We start from the raw sequence: 10,887 nt of genomic DNA, 5'->3' as shown, positions 1-10,887 counted from the left end.
TTCATGCAGCCCCACCTCTCAGCATTGATTGGTAGAGAGGGGTGGGGTCGCATGAAAGACAGCCCTCTTGGCCAATCAGTGGTGGAAGGAGTAGGGGTGGCCATCACCTTGGCTGTTCCTTTTTGTGCCAGCGGGTTTCCCCCTTGCTGGACTGTGAGGCCAGGCTGCAGTGGCCACAGGCTACCACTGGGGAGTCAATATTTTATTTTTAGTAAGGTTTTTTTTTCTTGGCAATTCCATGAAAGATTGTGGAAACAGGCATTTTTCTTTGTGTTTGCAGAAACCACCAGATTCCATGAAAACAATGAAATCACTATTTGAGTAGGTTCCTAGTCATTAACTATCTTTCCATTGACTTGCATGGGACTTGGATCAGATACTAGACTTTCAGTGTTCCTGTAAGATACACAAAGGAGATGAATTCACCAGTTAGAGTAGTTGTTTGTGTAGAGTGAGAAAAGAGTTTCATTTCCTGGGTAAATGAATCCAAAATGTGGTTAACATATAAAATATAATAATAAATATAATGCTTGTACTTATGCAGCTTTTTTGGCCTCTTCAAAGCTCTCATAGATGCTTGAATTCTTCTAAACATCTCTAAAGTTTTTAAGGATCAGATATTTTAACATAAGCAAAAATTAATTGACCCAGACAGAAGAAATTGCTTTTTTGCATGTTTTAATTACTGAGATAAAATAAAGGTCACCCTTCATTATTGGTCTAAGAAACAAATAGGGCTGTACTCAAAACCTGGTATTGATATTTGTCTTGCAATGTTTGATTCTATGTTTATAGCTTAGTATTAATATCACCTGTAAAAGGGGAATACATTTATAATTACATGTTCTCTTCTATAAATCATCAAAAATCACTCTCTCTTTCTAGAGCGACACTTGACTGAAATAGTACGAATCACTTTCATGCCTGTGCACAACAGAAAATATTGCAGTGAACTTTTGCAGTATTGAACTTCATAGTGTTCCAGGAAGATTTATCGTGAAAATAGGAAAAATATGGTAGCTACATAATCCCCCTACTTCCAGGTTACATAACCTTTCAGAACAATTCATTTTAAAGAGTCAAATTCAGGTCATACTTGATTTTTGCACCCGTTTGTTCTGATATCCGCCAGAAGCAAAAATGTGAAATAACACAAGAAATGTTCTGAGTTTGTCCAGGAGTTTCCAGAATTTAATAATCCAATCTACATGTGTATTCTTATTGAGATATAATATATTCAAAAACATAAGGGATTCTTACCTTACTTTCTAAAAAAATGCAAACTATCTAGATGAGAGAGATGGTTCCAGGTCAATTCTCTGCTTCAGCAGATATCTTGGATGACTTTGAACCTGTTGCATACTAGAACACTTCGACCTCTACCTGAGGATAAATGATATATTTATTTATTTTTTGCTGGTTAAAGTCCAAGTGTGAACACATTTGTTCTACAGTTATTTACAAAATGTTCTAACCATGACATAATTGTAGCACTACTGCAGTGCCCCTACTGTAGCAATGGGGCTATAAGAGTCCTAAGAGAAATTTAAAGAGAATAAATTTCTGTACCTTTTGTGGTCAGCTCATTGTGACAGAAAATTCACATGGAAAGTCTTTAGATATTTTTGGTCTCTTTTCTTCTCTAAAATTCCTATTTGCCTGGGTTCTTTCTTTCATTAAATATTAGACAATGATTCTTGTGCTTTTCCAGATTTTAAAACAATTTCTACAGATGTCTCTGGCTTGATCTCAGAACAGTGTCACAACTACATTTCATATTAAGCACATGAATTAAAAGGTTAACAACCAACATACATGCAAGAGACTGAATAAAAGATTTTGTTAATGTATAAACCATCTTGTATAGAGGCTATGTTAGTTAATAAGTATCCTTTAAAGATCCTTTGAAGGAAAGCTCACATAAAAATCCTCCTCACAATTCAATCTATTATTGAAAACTTCTTAACCTATGCTGCAGGCAATGCAGTGCTACCTAATGCTTTCCTGTAGGTAAGAAATCATATCAACCGCTTAGCCTGCTATATATTTACAGCTTGTGGGGTTTGGTTTCAAGTCACCACCTTGAACACTGAAGAAAACCCAGGAGAAAGTAAGTTAATTGTTTCTGTCCATCTTTGTCCTTGTCATGTTTGCTAAAATGATGGCAGATTCTCTATAGAGTTGGCGATCAGGTACAGATAAAGTTGTGGGCTGAAACAGATAACTATGAATGGCATATTGGGCTTCTTTAATCTCCTTAAATTATATGATGCATAATAATAAACTATATTGTACTGTCTAAAGGAAAACCTTATCATATTTTGAAGGACTAAATTGTTTCTACTATTTTGGTTTGCATATTTTCACTGAGTAACCTTGCACTTCAGTCACATCACAATGAATTCTATGTTTCTGTTCCTCTCTGACCAGCAGCTCTTCCATGAATAACACCTACTCCTTAATATTTACTTAGTATCTTGATTTCAGCTGATGAAATAACATAATTAAGGAGGATTATGGTTGAACAGCCATGTTTGATCCAGGTTAGATGAAGCCAAGAAGAATAAAAATAAGAACTGGCTGACTTCTTTAAATGCCCTATGTAGCTATTTTTGTATGCTGTTATATATGTATTCTGTTAACATAACATGCTTTAGACTTTCTGTAATAGGCTAACAGAAGTCTTAGATCGTTTTGTTACAATGGTGGAGGACCAAGTTTTCAGTTGTGCAAATCAGCAAAATTCTAGTTGAAACAGTAAAGCAACCCCAATTTGCACCAGTTGAGGATTATCTCCACCTAGAATCTAAATGATTATTTCCCATGATGTAGCATGCCTCCTTCCCCTCCTCTGTATGTAATAGGGCCCTTTCAGTGGAACTTACACTGCTGTTTAGGAAAGTCAGCATCCAAATCCAAACCCACAGCACCTGAGCCCCTAGTTAGAGTACAGTTGGGCTCATTTGTTGATAATGCTATTCCATTGATTTAGTGGCATTATAGTGGATGAATTAGGCCCATTATGTTCTCTCTCTATTACCACTTGAATGACAGGGGAAATCAGATCCATAACTCAAACATCCTATTGGACAACTATCCCAGACATTCTGATTCTCGCTACTTAGTACTTAGTCTGTTTTTCTCTAAGATCTATACCTAGATGTTTCTAATCTGTGCTTCATATATGATCACAGCTATACTTTGTGCATAGATCAAGAGCATATGTGTTTTGGAATAGCAAACATACAGACATAGCACCATGAAGCAAAATAGCAACAGCTCAAGATGACTTCAGAAAGTAATCTATAAATGTCCCATGTTATCTTTCTGACAAGCTCTTAATCTCTGCAGGTTGTTGTTGAGCGCTACATTAAACTAGCCTGCCATTGATCCCAGCTCTCACCACTTCTCAAGGAGATGCAGTTCCTGTGATCAATTAGGAAAAACAGAAAGAGTTTTTAAAAGCACATTTACAGGAGGAAACTACAACAACAGATCTTCCTAAAACAGATACCTTAGTAAAGTACATCATATCTTGTCAAAATACCAGCTGCAGGAACCAATGTATAAGCAAAACCAGCCTGGATTCTGCTTGAAATAACATAACATAACATAACATAACATATCCACCATGTTTAAAATATTATTCTTGCCCCATTCTCCTGTTTTCCCACAACTATTTATATCAATTGTATGTAAAGTACAGTTGTATTTAATTTTCAGTCGGGGCTAAAATAATTATAAAATATACTTTTCAGTATTGGATTGGGATACAGTTATTTCCTGAAGCCAATAATATCCTTGGTGAGAAATCTGTTTCCTCTGCTTTCTTCTACTAAAAGTATCTGTTCCTAGCTCCTGCCTTCCCTATTGTAGGGACAACGATCCCTCATCATCTTTTCTTGTTACTCAAGGCTCTGTCTTGTTTTCTCCATGAAATACTAGATACCTTCTGAAACAAAAGCAGGAGTGCCTACTCTTTCTTTTTTTTTCTTTCAGCTTTCTTCTATTTTGTTTTAAAATGAACATTTCCCTCTAGTAGTGTGAGTGGCTTGTTATAGTAACAGGAAATACAGTGAAAGAAAGGTAAAGATTTTTTTTAAAGGACCTCCAGATTTGTTGACCTATTGTGAAGTAATAAAGCACAGATAATCCTGGAACAGTATGAACATTTACATCTTTGTAGCCGCTGACACTCAGACAAGAGAACCAATATTCATATATGTATCTTTCTTTAAGCATTTTAGGACAAGACATTTTAAAATTGATTTTTTCACTGGGAAGTATGACTAGTTTCAGCATGTACATCACTCTGGATAATTAGCAGGCTGAACTGAAGAGCCATATTTAGCTCTCTAGATTTTAAATAGAGTTCCTCTCATTTGTTTACTGAATGTTTCTACCCACTAAAGGCTAATGAAGTAGTAATGAATCTGTCAGAAAACTCTGAAAAGACAAATACCTCTAAATGTTACTATTATAGTCTATGAATGCTGCTATTGTTCCCCAAACACCTGATATACATAAGAGTAAAGGCAGAAAGAGATTTGGCATTCAATGGGTGTGTGAAACCATGAGTTTAATTTATATGCTGAGGAATTGAAGGGAAGAGTGGAACAGGAAAGGCAACTCACAGGAGGTTGCACAATAAAGAGTATACTTTTCCGGCATATTTCTGTTAGCACTTTTCCTTCTGCATGTTCATTTTCCCATGTAGATTACACTTGTTTTCCACGATTTTAATATCTAATGCTGTAGTCTCTAATAGTCTGAATCAAGATTCTCAGATATCTTCTTTAAGCTTATGTGGAGGAAATTGTAGTAGAATCAGGTATCAAATCTAGATTTATGTCTTGAGTCTTAACTGAATACCTGAGCCACAAAGCTACCTTCCCTTTTCTCAACACCTGGTAAATATCCAATAATCGTACACAAAACTATTTGCCTTTTTAGAGCCAGTGCTTTTTATCACCCTTCACCTTTGCATATATCATCATAGATTTGCATCTGGAGATTTCCTTGAGTGGAAAACTCACTTACACAAAGCTTGAGTTCAGCCCACTAAGTTACATTCAACATTTTCATGCCCAGAAATTGATTAAATGCTATTGTTTTTGTTACATTGGTTTGGAATTCATCAGTTGTAGAATCGATTCATAAGATTCATTCTTGGACCGTTCAGCTATTGGAAATTGAAGGTGTGAGTGAAAAGATAGAATCAGATTCTCTTCTCCCCATTAGGAGTGTAAGTCTCCTAGGGGGCTGCTGAAACCTGCAATTTCACTCCCTCTTTCCTCATTTTCCTTCCCTCCCATCAGGGCATGGGGAGCAGAGCTGAATGCCAATGTTACTTTGCAGCCCCATCTCACAGGGCTGCACCTGCTCCCCATAGGAGGAGGGAAGGGAGACAATGTCAGTGGGTACTTTCCTGCTGTTTTTCCTCCGCTTTCCCTTCCCCCCTTTTACTCCCCCCATTCTGAAAACAGTGCAGGGAGTAGCACTGGGCTGCATCAGCTGAGCCCTGCTCCTGGCACGCACAGACAGAAATTAATGGAGGTGGTCCATTGTAAAGTGCCTTTATCTGAACCCTCCTGCAATGAGTTCAAGGTTCAGGCTGTCAAAAGATTGGCCCTTTTAAAGTGGTCTGCAGCCATATACTTGTGTTTGGATATGCCTATAGACCACTTTATGGGGCTAGATCAGGTGAAAATTGTCATGTCTGTCTGAGCCCTTAGGCTGGGTTCCACCATTTTTAAACCAGTCTCTATGTGCCAAATGTCTGTTCTATTGTGGGTATAAATGAATTTCTAATCACTTACACCAGTAAAAATGTAATATGTGTATTTGGCCTACATGTTATGCCTGGTCACAGCCTTAGCCTCTAATTTCATTCCACTGCTATTTTTCTTTAGATATTTTAAATGTTACTGTTAAAGTATATATATAAAAATGCACTTATATTTTTGTCAAAGGATCACATTTTTGGCAACTTGCATCTACATTTTTAGTAACAGCTGATGTGGGTGAATCTGTCTTTTGTCCATACTATTTTGTAAACATGGAGAAAAAATTCTAACATGATTGAGTCCGCTTCTACTGTTGTTGTTTATACTCCATACACTTCAAATTTTTGTTTCCTCTCTGGAAATTCCTGTGTTTTATGCTACAAATTTCTTATGAAAGGAGAAATTTACATAATCTCTTTTCCCCTTATGAGTTCTCTAATACTGTTTCATTCCTTTGCTTCTCCTAAAAAAGAATAAGGCTGTGATTCAAAGATTGAGTTAGTTTGGTCCACTATGCTTAAGCGATACTTGATGCAGAATGGCAGATATATAGTGCATGAGTAACACATTTCTAACTCTGTTTTTGTCATGGTTACAACTTACCTGACATCAAAGAGGCTTCCTTGATGTTCCAACCAGAGCCTGGGACACACAGTCCATAATAAGCCTGTGGAGCATAGGCAGAGTAGACCTCCAACATGCTGGCTACATCTACATAAGATGCTGACTGTTCAATAACCTGAGTTACTGTGCAGTAGTGCCGTTGAATGGCTTTTTTGTGCTACTGACTGTGCAGTAGCTTGACACTACAGTGCAGTAGCATCACATTACACTTTCTGCCACACAATGGTACTGCGCAGTGAGCGTTTCATGTCTATGTGGCCACTGACTACAATTTCTCCCTCTGGTAAACACTTTGATACCACAGTGGATAAAGACAACAAGAACAGGGCCCACAGTCTTCATACCCCTATTAAAATGGATCATTCTGCTCTAACAAGGGAATTTTCTACTGGCTGACTGGAAATTTCCACCCTCCTTTGCATCTCTTCAGTGGTACACCGGTGTGGGGGGGAGGGGGTCTACATCTGATAATGAAATCTGACCAATGGTTGTGATATTTATAGATTTTTAAGGCCAGGTGGGACTGTAATGATCATCTAGACCAACTTCCTGTGTAGCAGTAGCCATACAACCTAACTCAGCAAAATTTGCTGCAACTTCTGAGTTTTAGACAGATATGCAGTATATAGTATCTTAGAAAGATGCATCTCTTTGTTTTAAAAATAAAAAAATAGAAATTATCATTATCCGAGAAGCACATAACATTGAGAAAATTTCTAAAGACCTTTGTTTCCACAACAAACAAACATGGATCCTATAACAATTCTTATATATAAATAGGTTCAAAGAACATTTTAAAAACTTTTATCATGCATATAGAATTATAAAGCATTATTTTAGTTACTCAACAGACAATAATGGCTCTTTCCAACATAGCAGTCTATCATTTACTGTAAAACACAGAGTATGTTTTTTTATGAAAAAGCATGCAATATAATCAATAGCCTATAACATCACTCCTTAAATCCATAGATTTAAGTATTTTTAATGAAGACAATGAGAAGTTAAGTGCTCAAGCACAATTCTGTTAACTATCCTTCAATATGAACTCCATCTTTCATGATGCTGAACTCTGGCCCTAACCCAACAGAGCGTTCAAGCATATGTTTACTTTTAGTATGTAGTCCCATTGCTTTCTGGGAACCTTTTGAGTCCATAATCACACAACACACCTGTGGAAACTAGAGTAATTGGTTACCTGGACAAGTAATATGTGGAAAGTATTGATGTAGTTTGTACCTGTCATAAGTAAAGTAATGTTTTGCTGTTTTTGAAAAACTATTTAATCGCACTGTATCCTTTTGCTCTCCATTTCCCTTTCCCATCTGTACCCATCTGGAAACTAGGAAAAGAGCCAATACTACATAGTCAACCAGACAGCTATCCACAAATCACAGGTGTGTTTAGCGGATCATAATTTAGGAACCTTTGTGTGAGAGAGATCAGAATGAGTCTGCTTCTGTTTAGCCCCTGATTAAATTCTGATTTTATCTGAAAGGTCAACTAATCCTGAGAGAGGTGATTTCCTTTTGCTTTCTTCTTATGAGCCAAAAAAAAAAAAAATGGTAAAGGACCTCCCCCACAATAAACATACATATCCTGTTAGGATTTTTGTTGGCATTATCTTTTATTGGACTAACCACATGATTGAGATAGACAAGCTTTCAGGCACAGCAAGGATTAAAAAAACAGTCTGTGGCATTATGAAATTGGAGAAGAGAGAAATTCCCAGGAGTAACAGACAATCAAATCACAAACCTCTCAAAAGGAAAGAGGGTCATTATCACCTTTGGTAGATTATAGTATGCCATTAAGTCAACATAAGTATTCATTCCTTCATTCTTAGGGTACAGACACACAAAACACTTTAACCATTCCAAAATGTCACTGATTAGGAACCAGTTTCACAATTGTTTGAAGTGCTGTGTTTCTGATACTAGGGGATAGAGTGAGCACCTGGCTCGGCATGCCTTACAGTAGGCAAATAGTAGGGCAAACAGAGTGCTTGAATCTATACTTTGGGGGAATGACCTATAGCTGGGTGACTTGTCATTTTTCTGCATTCCTTTCTTTCATAAAGATAAATCCAATAAACATCAACAGCCTGAACATGTCTGAAGTCTGCAGTGTACTTGATTAACTGAGGAAGGGCAGATCCACAGTGTCTGGATCCACAATTTTGGGTTCCCAAGGCCCAGGGAGCATGACAAGGAGCTGTGGTCAAGTGAGGAATGAAGACACAGGTGATATTTATTGAAATAGCTGTGCAAGGGAGCTCACGGATAAAGAGTGCAAATAAAAGGAAAAAAGGGGGCAGTAGAGGCCTGGGTACTTATCAGGGCAGCCAGTTGCAGCAGTGTATGTGGGTGGGTGGCAATTTATAGCTGGAAATACAGAAACAAAGGAATTGTCCTGTTGGTGGAAGCCAGTGGTTTATTTCTTCACTATCCTGTCTCTAGCAATGTCTGATGATACCCGATGTGCAAGAATACTGCGGTAGGACAATCTGAGCCTATGTTTCATTTCATCTTAATCTTTAATAACTAAAGAATGGCATAAGCATTGAAGCATGAGATTTAATATCCTCTCCAAATCTATTTGTCATAATTGAGATGATGCTGGATAGTCACATACGATTCATTTTTCATTCTTGTTAAGTTTTCAGCCTTGTTTTCTTGTAGCAAAGGGTTCCACATTGTGTGAAAAGCCATACCCTTTTTGAATTTTAAAAATTCCCACCTTTTAATTTCATTGAAAATTTGCTCATTATGAAAGAGGGAGAACAGAAGTTTCCAATCAACCATCTCTTTGCAACTTTCTACAATAAAGGTTTTGAAACAGGGTGACTGCATCAAGAATTCAAATGAATCTGCACCATAGATTTAATGTAAAGGCATTCTGATAATGTTTTTCAGTTTTATTCTCCATCTCATCCATTAAGTATCCACACATCTTGCTTATTTCATGTTTAAAATTACAGCTATTAAATTCATATATTAAATTTACATTGTATTCACAGCAGTCCTGTTCTGCTACTGAGGGATATGCAGAGAAAGTAGAGAAACAGGCAGCCTACTTGGTATCAGCCTTAAGTATCATTCGCATTTATTCTAGGATATTCATTCAATATCAGTGAAGACACTTTTTAAAATTAATATTTCAAATTATTTTCACAAATAAAATTATAGAAGTTGAGATTTCCAGACCATTGTTTATTGTTTAAGAATAGTCTATGGTTGTGAGCTTCCTTAATGTACTCATAAGGTATACAGATAATGCGTAAAATCCTAGTGAGGCCTAAGGAGATTGTCATAGAGAATTATTTCTAAATCAGTAGAATCCTCCCTCCACAACCTAAAGGAGCAATGCAATCATACTAAGATATAGTCCCTAGGAGGGACTATGAGCTAGATTATCAGCTTTTTGCCCCTGGGTTTTCTAAATGTAGTCTGGCTATTGTATTTACAGGCCATGTGAAACAGTCAATGAATCCCAATCTTGGTTAAAATAAATTCACACTGGGAGTTTCAAAGGAGCTTTATACCCAACTCCTAGTGAATTTCAATGGGTGTACAATGTGAAATTTCTTTCAATAATGAAATGTTCATCCTTAAAATCCAGTGGACAGTGACCAGCTAAGACTCAGACTGTGGTGGGTCAATAGGTGTTTCGTTTAGAAGGCTGAGACCTGTAAATATTGTCTTGTTAAAATATGTTGTTATGAAATCCAGTCAATAATTTAAATGGCATTTTTGCAAAATGTTATATGTAGAAGTGAAACTAGGTTTTGGAGGTTTTTTTATAATTGCTGTACTTCTATTGTTTGTCTTTTGGTTAATTGGAGCCAGTGGGCATTTGTTGGTAAAGTATATCTGCAAGCTAGTATGTGATAGACTCCACATTTATTGTCAGTGTGGGAAAAACTGACAATGGGAGCCCCAAGACATTTTTTAAAAGAAATCTTTTAGAAAATAGAGTGCTTGAATCTTTACAGTCTTATAATGAAAGTATAGCATATACTTCTGTTTAAGTTGTGTTTTGGTAAATTCAGAATTGTTTTCTTGTGCTTTTATTGTATTGATATGGCATGTCTAATCTGCACAGAAAGCCCATATTATTCTGTTTCCATTAATATTATTTTTATCACTGTATGGATTATGTTGTATTGGCTATGGTTTTGGATATGGTTTAGCCAGGTAACTCAGGGAGTAGGTGGAACTGCTAATTATCCCTTGCCACTGTGTTCAAGTGTGAGGGCAAGTACTATTCACTATATCAGATTGGTAAGATTGGCACCCCATGGCATTGTCTGCCTGTAGTACAGAAACCTGCTCCACAGTAGGAAAAGACTAGAGGTACTATATGAAAGGATAAGAATCTGTACTTGTTTTACTTTTCTGTCTCTAAATCTTTTGGTTTGTCTTGTTTGTATAACTCTTTTTTCCCCATGTAATAACTCCTTTTCTGATCTGTCTCC

General features: G+C 36.8%; 1 long non-coding RNA gene across 2 annotated transcripts in view; it reads left to right on the top strand.

Moving 5' to 3' along the window:
• Window positions 1–2,068: 2,068 nt before the first annotated feature.
• LOC112550168 overlaps window positions 2,069–10,887 on the top strand; it is a 17,281-nt gene continuing 8,462 nt past the window's right edge. Inside the window, exon 1 of one of the 2 annotated variants that reach the window (XR_003093845.1) lies at window positions 2,069–2,110. This is a non-coding gene — a long non-coding RNA (uncharacterized LOC112550168). Of the gene's footprint in view, window positions 2,111–8,790; window positions 8,907–10,887 lie in introns of those variants that run through there. The other variant, XR_003093846.1, reaches the window with a different exon arrangement.

Source organism: Alligator sinensis, unplaced genomic scaffold (assembly GCF_000455745.1).
Source record: "Alligator sinensis unplaced genomic scaffold, ASM45574v1 scaffold16_1, whole genome shotgun sequence".
In the NCBI taxonomy this organism is placed as follows: domain Eukaryota; kingdom Metazoa; phylum Chordata; order Crocodylia; family Alligatoridae; genus Alligator; species Alligator sinensis.
This window is presented reverse-complemented; position numbering and strand designations above follow the sequence as displayed.